The following is a 19,388-nucleotide window of genomic DNA, read 5'->3' as shown; positions in this document are numbered from 1 at the left end:
CCAGAGGATCTTCCTGACCCAGGAATTGAACCAGGGTCTCCTGAATTGCAGGCAGATTCTTTACCAACTGAGTTATCAGGAGAGCCCTTCCAATGAATATTTAGGACGCATTTCCTTTAGGATTGACTGGTTTGATCTCCTTGCAGTCGAAGGGACTCTCAACAGTCTTCTCAAGCATCATGGTTTTAAGGCATCAATTCTTTGGTGCTCAGCCTTTTACATTGTCCAGGCCTCATACTTGTAAATGACTACTGAAAAAAATCATAGCTTTAACTATATGGACCTTTATCAGCAAAGTAATGTCTCTGCTTTTTAATACACTGTCTAGGTGTGCCATAGCTTTTCTTTCAAGCAGGAAGCATCTTTTAATAGCATGGCTGCAGTCACTATCCACAATGATTTTGGAGCCTATGAAAATAGTCCGTCACTGTTTCCATTGTTTCCCCATCTATTTGCCATGAAGTGATGGGACCAGATGCCATGTTCTTAGTTTTTTGAATGTTGAGGTTTAAGCCAGCTTTTTCACTTTCACCTTCATCTAGAGGCTCTTATTCCTCTTTATCTGCATATCTGAGTTCATTGATATTTCTCCCGCAACCTTGATTCTGGCTTGTGCTTCATCCAGCCTGGCATTTTGCATGATGTACTCTTCATATAAGTTAAATAAGCAGTGTGACAATATAGCCTTAGAGTACTCCTTTACCAATTTTGAACCAGTCCATTGTTCCATGTTGCTTCTTGACCTGCATACAGGTTTCACAGGAGGCAGGTAAGCTGGTCTGACATTCCCACCTCTTTAAAAATTTTCCAGATTGTTGTGATCTACACAGTCAAAGGTTGTAGCATAGTCAATGAAGCAGACGCAGATTTTTTCTGGAATTCTTTTGCTTCTTCTATGATCCAGTGGATACTGGCAAGTTCATCTCTGGTTCCTCTGCCTTTTCTAAAACCAGCTTGAACATCTGGAAGTTCTCACTTCACATACTATTGATGCCTAGCTTGAAGGCTTTGAGCATCTTACCTATTGATGCCTAGCTTTAAGGCTTTGAGCATCTTACTAGCATATGAAATGTGTGCAACTGTGTGGTAGTTTGAACATTCTTTGGCATTGCCTTTCTTTGGGATGGGAATGAAAACTGAACTTTTCCAGTCCTGTGGCCACTGCTAAGTTTTCCAAATTAGCTGACATATTGAGTGCATCACTTCAACAGCATCATCTTTTAGGATCTGAATTACTTATTGGACATCTTTATCTAACGACCTCATTTTACTTCAAATTTAATATGTCCACAAACTGACTCACTGACCCAAACTGACTCAAATCTAGGTAGCAGTCTCAAGGCCATTCATCATCATGAAAAACCAAAATCTGAAAACCCCCCAACTCTAATAAAATCACTCCCACTTTTTCTCCATCATCATTACCACACAAAGTAGGTTACCAAGGCCTATCAAGACTGCCTATTAAATATCATAACATTCACTATCTGAAGCATCCCTTTTGCCTTTCTCTCATTTAGGTCAGTGTACAGTCTAAATTCTAAATTTAGTTTCTAAATACCAAGTTCTCAGTCACAATTCTCATGAACTACATAAGATAGAAAATGAAAACAAAGATATTTTATATGAATAGTCAAGTTTATGAAATAAAAGGATACACCCTCTTATTTACCTATACCATAATTTTAGAGCTGAGAAAAATTTAGACATAATTCAAGGTTCTCAAATAATACTGAAATGGAGAAAGAACTAAAAGACTGTTCTGGTTAGAAAAACCAATAAATAAAAAATAACCTATATTTTTTGCTCAAAAATTCTTTTTTTCTCCTTTTGGTCTGGATGAAATGTTGAGTAAGAAAATGTTATATTGAAAATACTATTACCCATATATGGATATGACCCGTGTTTGTAATGGATCATTATTAATTTCAGGCCTCCCATGAAGAGTGAATAGATTTGACTTCTTTTCAAGGTAGGCTGAGCCAAGAATCTCTGTTAATGCCTGAATTCAAAGACAAATGCTACAGACTGATGCTTATGTCCTTCCAAAATTCATATATTACAATTCTAATATCCAATGTGATAGTATTTGATGTGAGGGCTTTGAGATATAATTAGATCCAAACAATATCATGAAGGTAGAGTCCTCATGATGACACCACTACCCCCAAAAAATTGAGTCACCAGAGCTCTGTCTCTTTCTCCCATGAGGACATAGCAAGAACAAGGTCATTTGCAAGCCAGGGAGAGTTCTCACAAGGAATGGAAATAGCTTGCACCTTGACCTTGTACTTCCAAGTCTCCAGAACCATGAGAAATAAAACTCTTTTGTCAATGGTATTTTGTTATAGTAGCTGGAACTGACAACAGATTTATTCCATTTTGGACTGTCACAATAACTATATGCTATGAAGGCAATCCACTTTTTGCTAACATCTCATTCTTGTTTTATCTCTACAGGAAAATCCTGTTGAACCAAACAATTATTCATCAATGAGCCATATTTGCAATTCCTTTTTGACTGTATAAATTTATTATGTAATTCATTTACTTTCCAGGTCTAAAAGGGCATATAGGAATTGGCTCTCCTAAGCCAATATATGGGAGAAGGCAATGGCAGCCTACTCCAGCACTCTTGCCTGGAAAATCCCATGGACGGAGGAACCTGGTGGGCTGCAGTCCATGGGGTCACTAGGAGTCGGACACGACTGAGCGTCTTCACTTTCAATTTTCACTTTCATGCATCAGAGAAGGAAATGGCAACCCACTCCAGTGTTCTTACCTGGAGAATCCCAGGGACAGCGGAGGCTGGTGGGCTGCTGTCTATGAGGTCGTACAGAGTTGGACACGACTGAAGTGACTTAGCAGCAGCAAGCCAATATACCCCACATTTTTGTTTATTTTTTTAATAAAAAATCCCATGAATTGCTGTGTCCATTATTGAAAGGAAATAACCAAATATTTTAATCAGAAATAACTTTGAGAAAAGTAAAAAATAACATGACTAAGAATAGATAAGGAAAATAAGGAGTATGAAAGTAGGCATTGATTTACCAATTCAGTGATATCAAGAACAATATCTCTGTGAATATCTATGATTTCAAAATGGCTGCTCTAGCTCCAGTCATTGGATCTAAATCCAAGCATAAGGAAGGAAGGAAGGTGTCTACTATATTTATTCTCTTTACCAAGCCAGTGAAAGATTTCTGAGATAAATCCCTAAGAGGCTTCTTTTTATATGCAATTAACCAGAACTGTATCACTTGGCCATTCATCACGTAAAGAGAGACTGTGAAAGGAATCATGCAACTTTCTCAGCCCATGTGGTAGAGGCAAAGAAGAGACAAGGGGACTGGGAACAAGTTTGGGGCTAGACTACCAATAGTATCTGCTATTCCAACTATCTACCAATTGATCCAGAATTAAAAAAAAAAAAAAAAAAAAATGAACCTGTGCAGATTTGTAAAATGCCTCAACTATCAGAAACATAATATTTAAAATTTCATTTCATGGAGAGACGTTCTTTCTATCTTTAAATACTTTCCACAGTATTAGGCCAAGTCATAGTGCTCTGTCTGCTGAACAGATCAAGAAACAGCAAAGCAAGCAGATAAGTCTTTGCCGACATCTCAGGCCTATGAATTTTTTAAAAGGTTACTGCATTTGTACGTCAGCCCAGGTTCCCTCTCTGCCCTTCAGAGGAATTAATTCATCATTGGAATCCAGAGCTGGTTTCCTGAAATAAAACCAACAAGAGACCTGGAGCATGAGTTCAGAGGCAATGAGGTCAAGTGAGTAAGAGTTTCGCAGCTGTTGCAAGTAGAAATAAGTTCCATTCCTGGTTCTACCCTGCTACCCGTGTGACTGGGTGAGTTATTTAGCCTGCCTAAACCTCCACTCCCTCATCTGTAAAAAGAGAATGTTAACAATATCTACCTTGTAAGACATAAATGGAAAATGCATGCAAATTTGGCCATGAGATAAGCGTTCAGGGTTGTTGAACAAAATGCTAGTTACCTACCCAATAACCATTTCCTCTTAACATGGGGATATGTACAGAAAGACCCCACATCCATTGAAAATAAGGGTAACCATTTGACAATATTCCAATCAGTGCTATGTAAACACTGGTGTTTCTGAGAATGCATCTTTCTAAAACTGTGCTGAATAGTTGGCACATTTTACTCTTACCCTTTTTTCTTGACTGATGCCTGGTGTCCAGCTACCATCTCGACTAGAAAAGGTATAATTCAAAAAAAAAAAAAGTGTCTGGTAGTTTCTTGAAATTGCTTGTAAAATGTTTTCAATAGTATGCTGTTCTATTTTGGAATACAATGGAAAATTAGATACTTATTTCTTGGATTGCAACTTTAGTGTCACAGAGGTTGTCAGCAAAAGCATTAATACAAATATGGGGAACCACAGAAAATTGAAAAAAGAATTCACTATATTTACTACCCTAGGAGAAAAAATAAATAAAAACATCACTTTCCTCTGAAATGAATAGAAAAAGAAGGAAGGGTCTCATCTATTTGTTCTGTTCCAATGAAATCTGTCTTATAACCATGTAATAAATTATGAAATAAAACAAAAAATAAATTATGAAATAAAACAAAAAATGTCCCTCCTCATACCTGCTATATGATTTTCTGAATGGAAATTTCACAACTGATATTCTTTGAGCATAGTATCAACTACAATGTGGACAACATTAGAAGAATTCATCTTTGCTCAAAGCTTTCAGGCAACGTAATAATTTTCCATCCTTAAAAAAAAAAAAAAAAAATGAGAAGTAACTCCCAGGCCAAGAACCACATGTAATAAGCAGATTCAGGCCCAAAGAAGTTGATTCAAATATCCTAAACTGAATATATTGACTCTAAGTGAAAAGCCTCCTTAAAAATCTCCTTTTGTGTGATATTTTAAATAATATTTATGATATTATTGGAAAACCTACAAAGTATGAAGAAAAAAACTTTTGAGCTACAAATGGAAAATACCAATGCATTTTCAACTTACACTTTTTTCATACCACTTCCTTTGATATTAAGTTATTAATCTGTTTGCTATTTTTATGGCAAATTACTTAAAATGGCAAAAAGATTTTCTTTAAAAAAACAAGAAGAAAGTGAACAAACATAAAAACTTGATCTTCATTCTATATCAAGCTCTACTGCAGAACAAATCAAGTACTGCTTGCTTCATTTCTTTAAGTGAGACCTTCAGATTTGCGCCCTTTAGATAGATGCCATTCATCCCATTTCGATCATTATGCTTCCTATTTAGAAGCTGTCATTAGTGTGGCAATAGCTGAAGCCAGAGGAATGAGTGAACTCCCTGAAGAGGGCAAAGAGGGAAAAAAGTAGGGAAGAGCCGGATCCATGTTGTACTCAACAGTTACAGATAGTAAGAGGAGGGCTGTGGGAGGAAAAAAAGGGATCATTGAAACTGGAGAGAAAAATGACATGGGTCAGAGCGCCAGGATTTTTGAATGCTGCAGAAGCCAATGGAGGACAGGAGTGACCTTCTCTGTGAAAATATCTGAGAGACTGAAGATAATAGAAATGAAAAAAGTGTTATTGATTTTAGCAATAATCTGGATAATTTTGACCTCAGGAAAACGAATCTCAGTGGTTAAGACAGTACAATGATAGGTAGGTGATATATCGGCAAAGATATATAAGATCCAAGCTAAAACAGCCATTAGTGTCAGGAAGAAAGGGCAATTTTTGTTTTACAATATGGCAGTCTTCTCTGTTGTTTTAACATGTTTGTCTTGTTTCACTTCCGTTCTTGTTCTTGCTAATCCACCTGCCTCTAAGAATAACCTCTTGCACTTTCTAAAATTTTATTAAAGACGCACAGGAATTGGGTTCATTGTATATTCATTCTGGGTATAGTTGTTTATAAACATTAAGTATTTGTGTTGGATGGACAAGTGGCTCTGTATTAAAGTATATGTTGAGTTTATTTTTGACCTTGTAAGATAATTGTCTGCTTATTATTTGTCTGTGTTCTTTGTCTTCAAGGTTATCATTTAAGTAGTATCTGAATGACTAAATCATTCCTATACATAAGACTTCTATGTTTTCCTGAAAGATCTATGATATAAGCCCTTGAGATATCACCCTGGATAAAGGCTGGAAAGTGAAAGTCAGAGGATTGCTCCTGGAAGCTTACCAGTGTGAACCACTGAGAACCCCTGAAATAATCCCTAAGGATCGTCCTCATTTTAGCCCTTTGACTAGAAACAAATATTTTAAGAGCTTTAAATAACTAATTTTTTACTTCTTAATCAAATCTATAGGTGAAATGGCTTGCACCATTTAAAACAAGTCCTACAACTGTACACAGTATATGAAATGATTTCTATTTTAAGTGATGAAAATGGTTTAAATACTGGCTCTAGGTTCAAGAACATTCAGTTTGCAGAAACTGGATACCTATTGCTCAAATATATTCCTGTTTTAAAATATACACTTTAGATGCCAAAAAGGCTGGCAGTTGTTTTCTTTTTTTTAATAGACATACTACTATTTCATCAATCATATATCATTAATGCAGCTGCTGGAAGTGGCATATGCTCTATAAGCAAATTTTAATTTTATATATATTTATTTGAAATATGTATCCAAAGCTTTTAAAAACATCATAAGAGAATAGTTCTTATTACACAGATTTGGTAGTATCTGTTGCAATGCTCCCTATTTAAAAATTAAAGTTAAACACGGATTCATTCCTTAATCCAACAAAAAGGAACATATCTATGACTTTGGATTTCTTTGCAGAGAGATAAGTCTATTCCTATGATTGCTTTAAATTCATTCTGAGTTTAACAGATAGAGTGGCTCAAGAAAAGAATGGCATTTTCTGATATGCTTATTAACATTTTCTAAGGATTAAAAAAAAATCTATAATAATGACAGCTAGAAGCTATTTCTATATGTATTTTACTAAAAAGCACTGTTATTAGTAATGGGCACCACTTAAGTGTCTAGTTTCTTTGTATAGATAAGACTTATAAGGTTTGAAGGTTAATCTGAAGTTTCTCTAAACCAATTCTTCAAGCAAATTTGACTGAACATTTCACAAACTCAGCTCTTTTGCCTTCTCTGTAATTTGTTTGTTTCAGGTTGTGCTAAAATAAGGTTTTTGTCCTAAGGCATACAAATATTTAAAAGAATAAAAGGGGAACACTAGAAGAAAAACTTTAAATATTATTATTCTCATTTGCTGTTTTTGTTGTGACATAAAAAATGCAAAGCAATAAAATGTCAAGGTAGAACCATACTGCAGTGTGTATATAAAGTCATTTCTTAAAAGTAAAATTTAGTGGTCAAGAATTAGAATGATCAAAAAGTTGTCTCTATCTAAGTACCACTAAGGGAAAGGAACAGCATAATTATTTGGCTGGGATGCCAAGAGCAAACTAGTCAGTTCTAAGCAAACTGAGACCTAAGATATATGGTCAACTGAGTTACAATTTAAAAGAAGGCAAGATAAATTGTGGTCTTCATGACAGAAAAAAAAAATATGAATGAGAATCTAAAATGAGAACAAAGAGGTGGGAAGAAATGCTGGAGGAAGAAACACAAGAGACCTATAACTTGCATTCAGATAATGAAATTCCCAAGATAGAATATACAGGGGAATAAATGATAGTGGTTGATTTGGAAATTCAGGACTCCAGATGCTCAACATCACTCAGTATCAGAGAAATGCAAATCAAAACCACTATGAGGTACCATTTCATGCCAGTCAGAATGGCTGCGATCCAAAAGTCTATAAGCAATAAATGCTGGAGAGGGGGTGGAGAAAAGGGAACCCTCTTACACCGTTGGTGGGAATGCAAACTAGTACAGCCACTATGGAGAACAGTGTGGAGATTCCTTAAAAACTTGGAAATAAAACTGCCTTATGATCCAGCAATCCCACTGCTGGGCATACACACTGAGGAAACCAGAAGGGAAAGAGACACGTGTACCCCAATGTTCATCGCAGCACTGTTTATAATAGCCAGGACATGGAAGCAACCTAGATGTCCATCAGCAGATGAATGGATAAGAAAGCTGTGGTACATATACACAATGCAGTATTACTCAGCCATTAAAAAGAATACATTTGAATCAGTTCTAATGAGGTGGATGAAACTGGAGCCTATTATACAGAGTGAAGTAAGCCAGAAAGAAAAACACCAATACAGTATACTAACGCATATATATGGAATTTAGAAAGATGGTAACAATAACCCTGTGTACGAGACAGCAAAAGAGACACTGATGTATAGAACAGTCTTATGGACTCTGTTGGAGAGGGAGAGGGTGGGAAGATTTGGGAGAATGGCATTGAAACATGTATAATATCATGTATGAAACGAGTTGCCAGTCCAGGTTCAATGCACGATACTGGATGCTTGGGGCTAGTGCACTGGGACGACCCAGAGGGATGGTATGGGGGGGGAGGAGGGTTCAGGATGGGGAACACATGTATACCTGTGGCAGATTCATTTTGATATTTGGCAAAACTAATACAATATTGTAAAGTTTAAAAATAAAATAAAATTTAAAAAAAAAAAGAAAATATAGTACCCTCAAATGACGTATAGTATTAGAAAGGCAAAAGTAAATCCTGGAGGCAGTCAATTAAAGTCTTCCATATAATACGCTGGACAAAAATGAGAGAGAACCAGTCTGTGTAGGTAGATGATGCTGCCCTCAGGAATGTAGCAGAATCCAAATAAATATCTGCTGGACCATGGATGAATTCCTGTCAGTCTCGAGGAATTAGAATGAGTGCTTGGGTACCACAGTGAACTCAATCAATGCAACAGAGAATATATATGACAACTATCCAGTTGAACAAAGTGTAAAAACAATGATTTTATAGCCACCTATTTTCTACTGGTCAGGAGTTTATGTTTAAGAAGGAGAAATGAGAAAGTTAAACATAAACTTTATGAAAAAAGCTTGGGGAAAAAAATTGGACCTCTTTAGTGAACAATGGCAACCCACTCCAGTACTCTTGCCTGGAAAATCCCATGGATGGAGGAGCCTGGTAGGCTGCAGTCCATGGGGTCACGAAGAGTCGGACACTTACTGAGCAACTTCATTTTCACTTTTCACTTGCATGCGTTGGAGAAGGAAATGGCAACCCACTCCAGTGTTCTTGCCTGGAGAATCCCAGGGACAGGGGAGCCTGGTGGGCTGCCGTCTGAGGGGTTGCACAGAGTCGGACACGACTGAAGTGACTTAGCAGTAGCAGCAGCAGTGAACATTCAGAGAACTAACTTCTTTCTAAATATGTTACAAAGACATAAATATTTAGAAAACTATTTGTAATCAAAAAAGACATAGTTATTTAAAGTAGCAGGAGACAGACATCCAAAAGGAGAGAACAGGAAAAACATTTTTAAATATCAGAATAAATGTAAAGACACTAAGATAAATAAGGTTAAAATGACTGACAACAACAAAAAGATAACATTCCCAACTACAGTCTGTACAAATAGAATTGACTTCCAAGAATTCAGCTTAGTTAAGTAGAGAAAAAAAAAAAAAAATAGAAATTTTCTCAGGATTCAGAGAAAAATTCAAAGAACCTAAAATAATGCAAGAGAAGATAAAACATGAGAATATACAAGGCTCCTATGTGAGAAATCAATATATTCCTAAGGAATAAATGAAAAAAAATTAAAATAGGACTAGTAAAAGATAATATAAAAATCTTTTTTTCTGATTAATGGGAGAATTGTCTTCCAAATGGCAGACTAGCTTGTTTCAGAATAATTATATCACAGAGAACAATTATAAAGATAAATACATTTTTTTAAACTGCTTGAAAGAATGGAGGTATTACCAAATCAGAGGAGACCTGCATGACAATATTCTAGAGAGAAGAGCAGCCATGAGAAATGTCTTGCAGATTTAGGTAAATTAAGTTCATTGGTTGGGTTATGTATGTCTTGTCATCTAGAATTGGCAATAAATCCATTTATGGAGAGAGGATCATTAGGTACAACTGTCTAGATATAGAGGCTACCAAAGTATCTTAAGCATAATGAACACAAGTTAAAACAGAAAATATCGGGTGATTCTGTGCTGACTCCCTGTGACCCCATGGATTATAGCTCGCCAGGCTCCTCTGTCCATGGGGATTCTTCAGGTAAGAATACTAGAATTGGTTGCCATGCCTTCCTCCAGGGAATCTTCCCAACCTAGAGATCAAACCCAGGTCCCCAGCATTGGCTGATTCTAGATTGATTATTATGTGAACCCTGAGGAAAACTGGAGAGCTTTAGAGCAATAAACAGATCATTGAAGAAAAAGAACATGCAAACATTGAAGCTTTATTTAGTCAGATAAAACAGTAATCAATAAAAATACAGAATAATAGAATTTACAAATATTAAGAGAAATTAATTTTAAAACATCATAATGAATGTCAAGTATTTTAACATACAGAGCATAATCATCATGTTATATACAAATAAAAGACTATATTACTCTCCAACAGTTGAAAGCTGTATTTACTTTAAATTTACTATCTTTATTTATTCAAGTGCCATAAACAAAAGAAGTTCATGGATTTTACAAATGTGAAAAGGTTATCAGGAATCACATTGATCAATACTCACAGAAGCACTTTCTGTCAAGGTCAAATGATAACCTCAGACTATGCAAAGTAAAAACAGCCGGCAGCTGCTATTTCAAGAGCTGACTTTTGTTTTACTACAACTCTGGCATTGTTTCATTTTCTAATGGTGACACTGCAGTTCTAGCTGCAATAATCTCATAGCGTGACAGATGCTCTTCTAGGCTAATTTTTCTTCAAATGACTTATTTAAAACCTTGAAATGTGTATACAGATGCACACTGTACCAGTACTGTCACTATCCTATCTGCTCTCAAAAATTCATGAAAAAAAAATGACATGTTAATTTATGTTGTAAATGAATGAAGAAAAACATTTCAAATAGCATGGAGAGAGGCAATAATCTATTAAATCAAGTCGAGGAAAAAAATTAAAAGGTGCCATCAACTCAGCTATTTATTTATTCAAAGACAGTTGTCTAAATGAACCATAACTGACACCAGGGACATTTAGCTACATATTTTAATGTCATATCAAATTTACTGGTGTTCTAAGTGTATAAACAATATATTTGCATCATATTAGTGACAAATGTCATGCTAATACCATATCAAAATGACTACAAGGGGATTTCATAACTTATTTACAGAATGTATTTCTAGGTACAAGAATTCATTTAGAATTGTCAAACAACCAGAGAATTATAGGAACTTTTATTTTATAGCACATATGCCATTGATATTTCTAGTGTAATAAATTCTAGATGTTCTTCCTGTGTTTTGTAGAGTCAACCATTTTTACGAGGTTTCTTTTAGCATTTCTAGATAAGAGCTGACTTTTGAACCTATATTTCTCAGTCCCAATTATCAATGCCCTCAAGATCTCCCCAAATGGTTAATGATTTCTTTTTTACTAAAGTCTCCTTTTAAGAAAAGTCAGGTCACCAGAAATACTTCAGTTCTTGGAACATGGTTATCTTTCCTACTTGAGGATAAATCTTTTCTCTCTTCTGACCTTCCTGAGTTTCCCATTATCTACCTGGGCCACTGAAACCTAGGAATTATCAGGCCACTGTGCACCATGAAATACAAGGTCTTGTCCCGTAAGAAATGGTTTTGTAACGTCTCCAGCATCAAACTGCTTCCCAAATTGTTAAAACTTACATATCCTTTGAAACAAGCACTAACGGGATGACTGTATTTTAAAATATATTAAAAGGTATTAAGCTGTTTTATAGAGAATAGATTTAAAAGAAATTTTTATCTTTATAGACAATTAAACCAACCATTTGGTTAGCTGACTTCACTGTCAGCAATGATGGTCTAGTCCTATTCCCAAGTGGCTTGGTGGTAAAGAATCTGCCTGCCAGTGTACAAGATGTAGGAGATGTGGGTTTGAGCCCTGCATCCAGAAGATCCTCTGGAGAATGGAATGGCAACTTACTCTGGTGCTTTGTCTGGAGAATTCTATGGACAGAGGAGCCTGGTGACTATAATCCATGGGGTCGCAAAGAATCAGACATGACTGACCACACACATACACACACCTATCTGGTAGAACAAGACCACAGAGAAATATAATTATTAAACCCATGTTAAACTTGGACATGACTTAGCAACTGAACAACAAAAAAGTGCCTCTCTTACATGAAAATAATTCTGAAAGTATGAGGCTGAAGGACCACCATGCACTTGTCTTAAAATTTACTCTCAAGTTATACTAAACTCTAAAAAAAGTGTCTGAAGTGAACTTGCTCAGTTGTGTCCAACTCTTTGTGACCCCATGGACTGTAGCCTACCAGGATTCTCTGTCCATGGGATTTTCCAGGCAAGGGTATTGGGTGGGTTGCCATTTCCTTATCCAGGCATTTTGGACTGAGAACCTTGCAAATTCCCACCCTGCCCCTCATGAGCAGGGTGATCTTAGACTGTCATTTACCACCGCCTCTTAAACAGTTCTCAGGGCAAAAGGCCAAGTGGCCATTTATCACTGAAGCACACCTCCCTGAGAGTTGACAATAACTATGTTGTATTTTCTGTGCATCTCCACACTCCAGCCATAATTTCTGACTTCCCCAGGCACTGCAAGGCTCCAGGTTGGGTGGGGGCTGAATGTGGCTGATGAGCACATTCAGGCATCCTTTCCTGTCCCCTGCGGTATCTGTCACTGACCTGGGTACAGCAGTTAACACGAGTGTGGGACAGAACACTTTTCTTTAACCATAAATGTGCTGCCTATGGTTTTACACACTGTGATGTAGTTTCATCACGCCCGTAATTCTTTGGGTTTGATCAAATAGCCTGGGTCATTCTGCTCTGCCTCACACTGGTGGCTGTACTTGGGCCCTGTTCTCAGCCCACAAAGCAGACTGCGGGTGGTCCAGTCTCAGACTCACAGAGCAGGAGAGATGCTCAGGCTGCAGGCTGTCAACATCATCAAGCAGCAGAAACTCTTCCTTAAACGAAACTACACATAGAATACAAAGAAATGTGAATGCAGAATGAGGCAGGACAGAGACCAGGTTCCTGGACTTTCAGCCCCATCCGGCCCGAGTAACCTTTAAGGAAATTTCTGGGTCCCCCAGGTTTCCATAGAAACCAGGGAAGGACCAGGGGACAGAGTCTAAGCCTTTCAGGCCATAGAGGAGAAAACAGCACCCAGAGAAGGAAAGTGTCAAATTTGAAGTGAGTGGATATGATCCCAATGGCAGGTTTTAGTTTTCTCTTCAAAATTCTAACACAATTGCATCAGCTAGAAAAAATGGAGATGGTGCCACGTTCTGGAAAGTCTAAGTTCTGGAGGAATCTTGGCTCTCTCCTGTTAACTGTGGAGCCCTATACAATCAATCACTCAGCTTCTCCAAGCCTCAGTTTCCCCATGTGTAATAATGCCTGTCTTGGGGACCTCCTGTGGGCATTGGGTGCCAGGAAATCCATGAGGTGCCAGGGAATCTTTGTGCAATAGTCATTTTTACTCTTTGTAAAAATAGTCATTAATAGTACATGTGGAAAACAAAGAAATGACGTATTCTCTTTTTTATTTTTTTTTTCTTATAAGACACTTGCGTTTCTGATTACTCTATGTTTCAGCTATTAATTCATTCACTGACTTCAGCTAAAGTCACTAGGTTCGAGGATAGGTGAGCTCACCACGGTAAATCTGAGTTTCAAACATCATAGCTACTGGTAACCTAGTTTTTCCACTCAAATCAAATTAGAACTCTGAAAGCCATGAGAAGGGCCTGGTGTTGTTTAGTCAAAGAAAAAATTCCATTACATTTGTTTCCCTTATGACAAAGACCTTTCTGTTATACTCTTGCATCATAAAAATGGCACACAAGATCCGTTCCTCGGTGCTTTCCTGACTCTGCTTAGGTGAAGTCCTCCTCTTTCTCTGAGAGAGAAAAACAAGGAATGTAATCCCTTTCAGAGTATCCTTTCATCACTGGTACTTTTGCCTATTATAGACGTAGTTATCACAAACAAGTCTCTAAGATCCTTGAGATTCAGTTCTTGGAGAAAGTTTCATTCACATAATCATCACCACTAAAAAATTCTAAAGATAAGAGAACTGAGCTGCACTATTCTCAAGATAATGTCAGATTCAAAATGTCATCTTTTGTGATGCGAAAAGAGAATCAAATTTCCTCCATAAATACGCAAGTAATGTAGGGTTTTCAAGGTTTTTTTCTCTTGGGAATACAGAAAAGGGGTTATATCATATTACATAGGATGAAAGGAGTACATCAAGACTGTATATTGTCACTCTGCTTATTTACTTATATGTAGAGTACATCATGAGAAACGCTGGGCTGTAGGAAGCACAAGATTGCTGGAAAAAATATCAATAACCTCAGATATGCAGATGACACCACCCTTATGGCAGAAAGTGAAGAAGAGCTAAAGAGCCTCTTGATGAAAGTGAAAGAGGAGACTGAAAAAGTTGGCTTAAAACTCAACATTCAGAAAACTAAGATCATGGCATCTGGTCCCATCACTTCATGGCAAATAGATGGGGAAACAATGGAAACAGTGAGAAACTATTTTGGGGGGCTCCAAAATCACTGCAGATGATGACTGCAGCCATGAAATTAAAAGATGCTGCTCCTTGGAAGAAAAATTATGACCAACCTAGGGAGCATATTAAAAAGCAGAAACATTACCAACAAAGGTCTGTCTAGTCAAAGCTATGTTTTTTCCAGTGGTCATGTATGGATGTGAGAGTTGGACTGTGAAGAAAACTAAGTGCCGAAGAACTGATGCTTTTGAACTGTGGTGTTGGAAAAGACTCTTGAGTCACTTGGACTTCAGGGAGATCCAACCAGTCAGTCCTAAAGAAGATCAGTCCTGAGTGTTCGTTGGAAGGACTGATGCTGAAGCTGAAACTCCAATACTTTGGCCACCTGATGCGAAGAACTGACTCATTTGAAAAGACCCTGATGCTGGGAATGATTGAAGGTGGGAGGAGAAGGGGATGAGAGAGGATGCGATGGTTGGATGGCATCACCAACTCAGTGGACATGAGTTTGAGTAAGCTCCAGGAGTTTGTTATCAACAGGGAAGCCTGGCGTGCTGCAGTCCTTGGGGTCACACAAACATTTGGACTCGACTGAGTGACTGAACTGAACTGAACTGAAATACTCCAACTTATCTTACTATTACCCCATAGTGTCATAATTTTCCTAATTTTCTGAGTGTATCATTCTACCCCTTTTTATAAATGTTGATTTTGACATGGTCTAGGATTTAGAAACTTCAAATAATCCTGGCTTTGTTAAAAGGGGTTAGCCATAAGAAAAAAATACTTTACTCAATTAGCTTAACTTCTCTGAAGCTGAGCTGTATTGAATAAGATTTCTTTCCTCATGAGGTTTATTTAAAATTGTTATTTTTATTATGTGCTTGATGAGATACAATTTATGGAAAATAGCAGATCTAAACATATGAAGATACAACCTAAAAGTGTCAATATTTAAATAACTTCTTGAGAATTTTGTTATGTCCAGACCTCGTTACAAATATCACTTTGATATTTCAGTTTCTGTTATTTGCTTAGGTGCATCTTGTTTTTAATCATTCTCTCCGTGACTCAGCTTCCATAGGGCATTAGGGAGGAGACTTCCACAATTTACTGTATGTAAAGAAGATTTCTTGGAAGGATACACTAAATGCATAGAGGAAGTCATCTCTGACACTAGCTCCTAGCACTTCCAATGCAAGGATATGCAGTTGGCTTCATAAAGAACTGGAAAAGTAATTCCTTAGGTGAAGTTTTGACTTGAGCACAGGTGGCCTGATTTCTGGCCCTCAATGGTAAATAACTGGTTATGGACCAACAGACTGCTCTCTTGTATGGAGCACTCCCTATTAGCAGATTTGATGCCAATGCCTACTGAGGTTTGAGATATCCCTCACATTAGCCTATGGAAACTCCCCGATGTGCTTCAGCTCCCTCTTTCAATCAGCTATAGAGTTGCAGCATTCTTTTCACCTACTTCAGGATTTACAGTAGTTTAAGGAGAGACATTGGTAGTACAATTCTCTTAAATAGTAGCAGTGTAGAGAGGTATCTCTTAGGGTTTTATGAGCTCTTCTTTCAGCCTCCTGAATATACTCAGAAACAAGAAAATATGATTAAATAAAATGCACTGTACTGACCTCTGAAAAAGAAAGAAATCTCTGTTTCAGAATTAAGGAAAGAGGTCCTCAATATGATTTTCTACTAAATCTTCTGTTCTTTTGTGGCAAATTCAGGTAAAGCATGTATCTTTTTAGTACAATAGAAGATAAAAAATCACATGTAACATGTATATAATGTTCTGATAAAAACAAAAATTAGACTTTCAAATTTTTTGCTTTTAATAGATTTAGAGAATTAACTTAGAAAATAAATACAACAAATACTGAGTTGCTAGCTTCCATATAAAGGACTTAGTTCAGAGTTTCAGAAAATTTACTGGTAAAATTAATGAGTAATATAAATGAACTGAAAATTCTATTAAAGGTCATAAAAATAAAACATTATATATGTGCAGTTTGTCAACTTGAATGGAGTCAGAAATTGGAGTCCAAAAAGAATGTCAATTTGAAGTAGCCTTACTTCAAAGACAAAATAGAAGGTCATAATTTTAGCTGAATTTACGTATACGACACTGAATTTTTATGTGTTTTAAAACTAATGAATCATAAACACATAAGTAAAACAAATGCAATTTGGAAAAGAGTTAGCTGACATATGTTTTATCTTTGATAATTTCCAGGAATCTTTACAGCAAAATAACACAAAAAGTAGTAAATAAAGAGTAGCCAAATCTTTACAATCAGCACTAGAAAGTAAAAGATCTCTATTGCTTGTTTGATATTATCCTTAAATATTCTATCTGCTTTCAAATGTTTATTCTCATTCCTGAGAATAGCTGATACTTCAAGATATCTGTATCTATTAATATAAGCTTTTGAGAGCCATTTACAGTCATTGGTCAATGCACATTCTGCCAATTTTGGCATTTTAACACAGTAAAAAAATCATTAACTTTTCTATACTTGCTAATCTGGCTGAATTGATTTGGTAATAATTGGGTCTAACCATTCAGTTCAGTCAAATTAAGTGATAAAACATCCCTGAAATGTGAGCATTACATGAGGCCCCATCCTTGACCACCTTTATTTTTTCACTTTAATTATTTTCTCTTGTGCAACCCATGACCACTTTCACCATCTATATGCTAATGACTTGATCAGGAACTTGAGTTTGGACATTTGTCCTCTCTTGGGTTTCGTATTAAACAACATCATGTGGATATCTGACTTTAAACATTAAACTCAGCTTGTCCAAAATGAGATCATTCCTTAGGATTAGGCCAACTTTACTGAAGTATAATGTATACACAATGAAATATATTAAATTTTGTTGTGGTTATTCAGTTGCTAAGTTGTGTCCAGCTCTTTGTGACCCCATGGGCGGCAGCATCTCAGGCTTCGCTGTCCTTCACTATCTCCCAGAGTTTGCTCAAACTCATGTCCATTGAGTCAATGATGCTATCTAACTATCTTATTCTCTATCACCCACTTCTCCTCTTTCCCTCAATTTTTCCCACTATCAGAGTTTTTTCCCAATGAGTCAGCTCTTTGCATCAGGTGGCCAAAGTATCAGAGCTTCTGCTTTAACATCAGTCCTTCCAATGAATATTCAGGGTTGATTTCCCTTAGGATTGACTGGTTTGATCTCCTTGCTGGCCAAGGGATGCTCAAGAGTCTTCTCTAGCACCACAGTTCAAAAGCCTCAATTCTTTGAGGCTCAGCCTTCGGTCCAATAGGTGTGAAATTTAATGAGCTTTGAAAAATGAGGATACAGAACATCCTACCATATCAAAAATTCTCCCCCTACCCTTTGGAATTAATAGCATCTTTCCATTCTCTACCCTCTAGCAACTATGAATCTGTTCACTAAAGTTTTGCCTTTCCAGAATTTTGTGTGTATGGAATAGTACAGTGCATAGTCTTTTTTATATGGCTTCTTACTAATACAATTTGTAAAGTTTAAAAATAAAATAAAATTAAAAAAATAATAATAATACAATGCTTTTAAGATTCAGAGCTGCATGTATCAAAGCAGGATTCCATTGCATGCATGTACCACGATTTATCTATTCATCAACTGATAGATATTTGGCTTTTTCCAAATTCTGATTATTATGGATATAGTTGCTAGGAACATTTACATACAAATCTTCATTTATTTTGAGTAAATATCCAGTAGTGGAATTGCTGGCTTGTATGGTAAGTATATGTACAGCTTCATAAGAAACTGTCCATCTGTTTCCAAAATGGCTGCAGCATTTTTGCTCTCAACAGCAATTCATGAGAGTTCCAGTTGCTGTACATCCTTGTTATCACTATTTCAGGTCATATGGTCCTCATTATAGCAAATTTGGAAAACTCAGCAGTGGCCACAGGACTGGAAAAGGTCCTTTTTCATTCCAATCCCAAAGAAAGGCAACAACAAAGAATGCTCAAACTACTGAACAATTGCACTCATCTCACACACAAGTAAAGTAATGCTCAAATTTCTCCAAGCCAGGCTTCAGCAATACATGAACCATGAATTTCCAGATGTTCAAGCTGGTTTTAGAAAAGGCAGAGGAACCAGAGATCAAATTGCCAACATCCGCTGGATCATGGGAAAAGGAAGAGAGTTCCAGAAAAAACATCTATTTTTGCTTTATTGACTATGACAAAGCCTTTGACTGTGTGGATCACAATAAACTGTGGAAAATTCTGAAAGAGATGGGAATACCAGACCACCTGACCTGCCTCTTCAGAAACCTATATGCAAGTCAGGAAGCAACAGTTAAAACTGGCCATGGAACAACAGACTGATTCCAAATAGGAAAAGGAGTATGTCAAGGCTGTATGTTGTCACCCTGTTTATTTAACTTATATGCAGAGTACATCATGAGAAATGCTGGGCTGGAAGAAGCACAAGCTGGAATCAAGAATGCTGGGACAAATATCAATAACCTCAGATATGCAGATGACACCACCCTTATGGAAGAAAGTGAAGAGGAGCTAAAGAGCCTCTTGATGAAATTGAAAGAGGAGAATGAAAAAGTTGAATTAAAGCTCAACATTCAGAAAATGAAGATCATGGCATCTGGTCCCATCACTTCATGGGAAATAGATGGGGAAACAGTGGAAACAGTGTCAGACTTTATTTTTGGGGGCTCCAAAATCACTGCAGATGGTGATTGCAGCCATTAAATTAAAAGACCCTTACTCCTTGGAAGGAAAGTTATGACC

This window comes from Bos grunniens, chromosome 4, assembly GCF_055505025.1.
Source record: "Bos grunniens cultivar Pamir isolate PY7600 chromosome 4, Bosgru_T2T1.0, whole genome shotgun sequence".
Classification (NCBI taxonomy): Eukaryota; Metazoa; Chordata; class Mammalia; order Artiodactyla; family Bovidae; genus Bos; species Bos grunniens.
The sequence above is the reverse complement of the archived record's forward strand: the minus strand, read 5'-3'. Positions refer to the sequence as shown.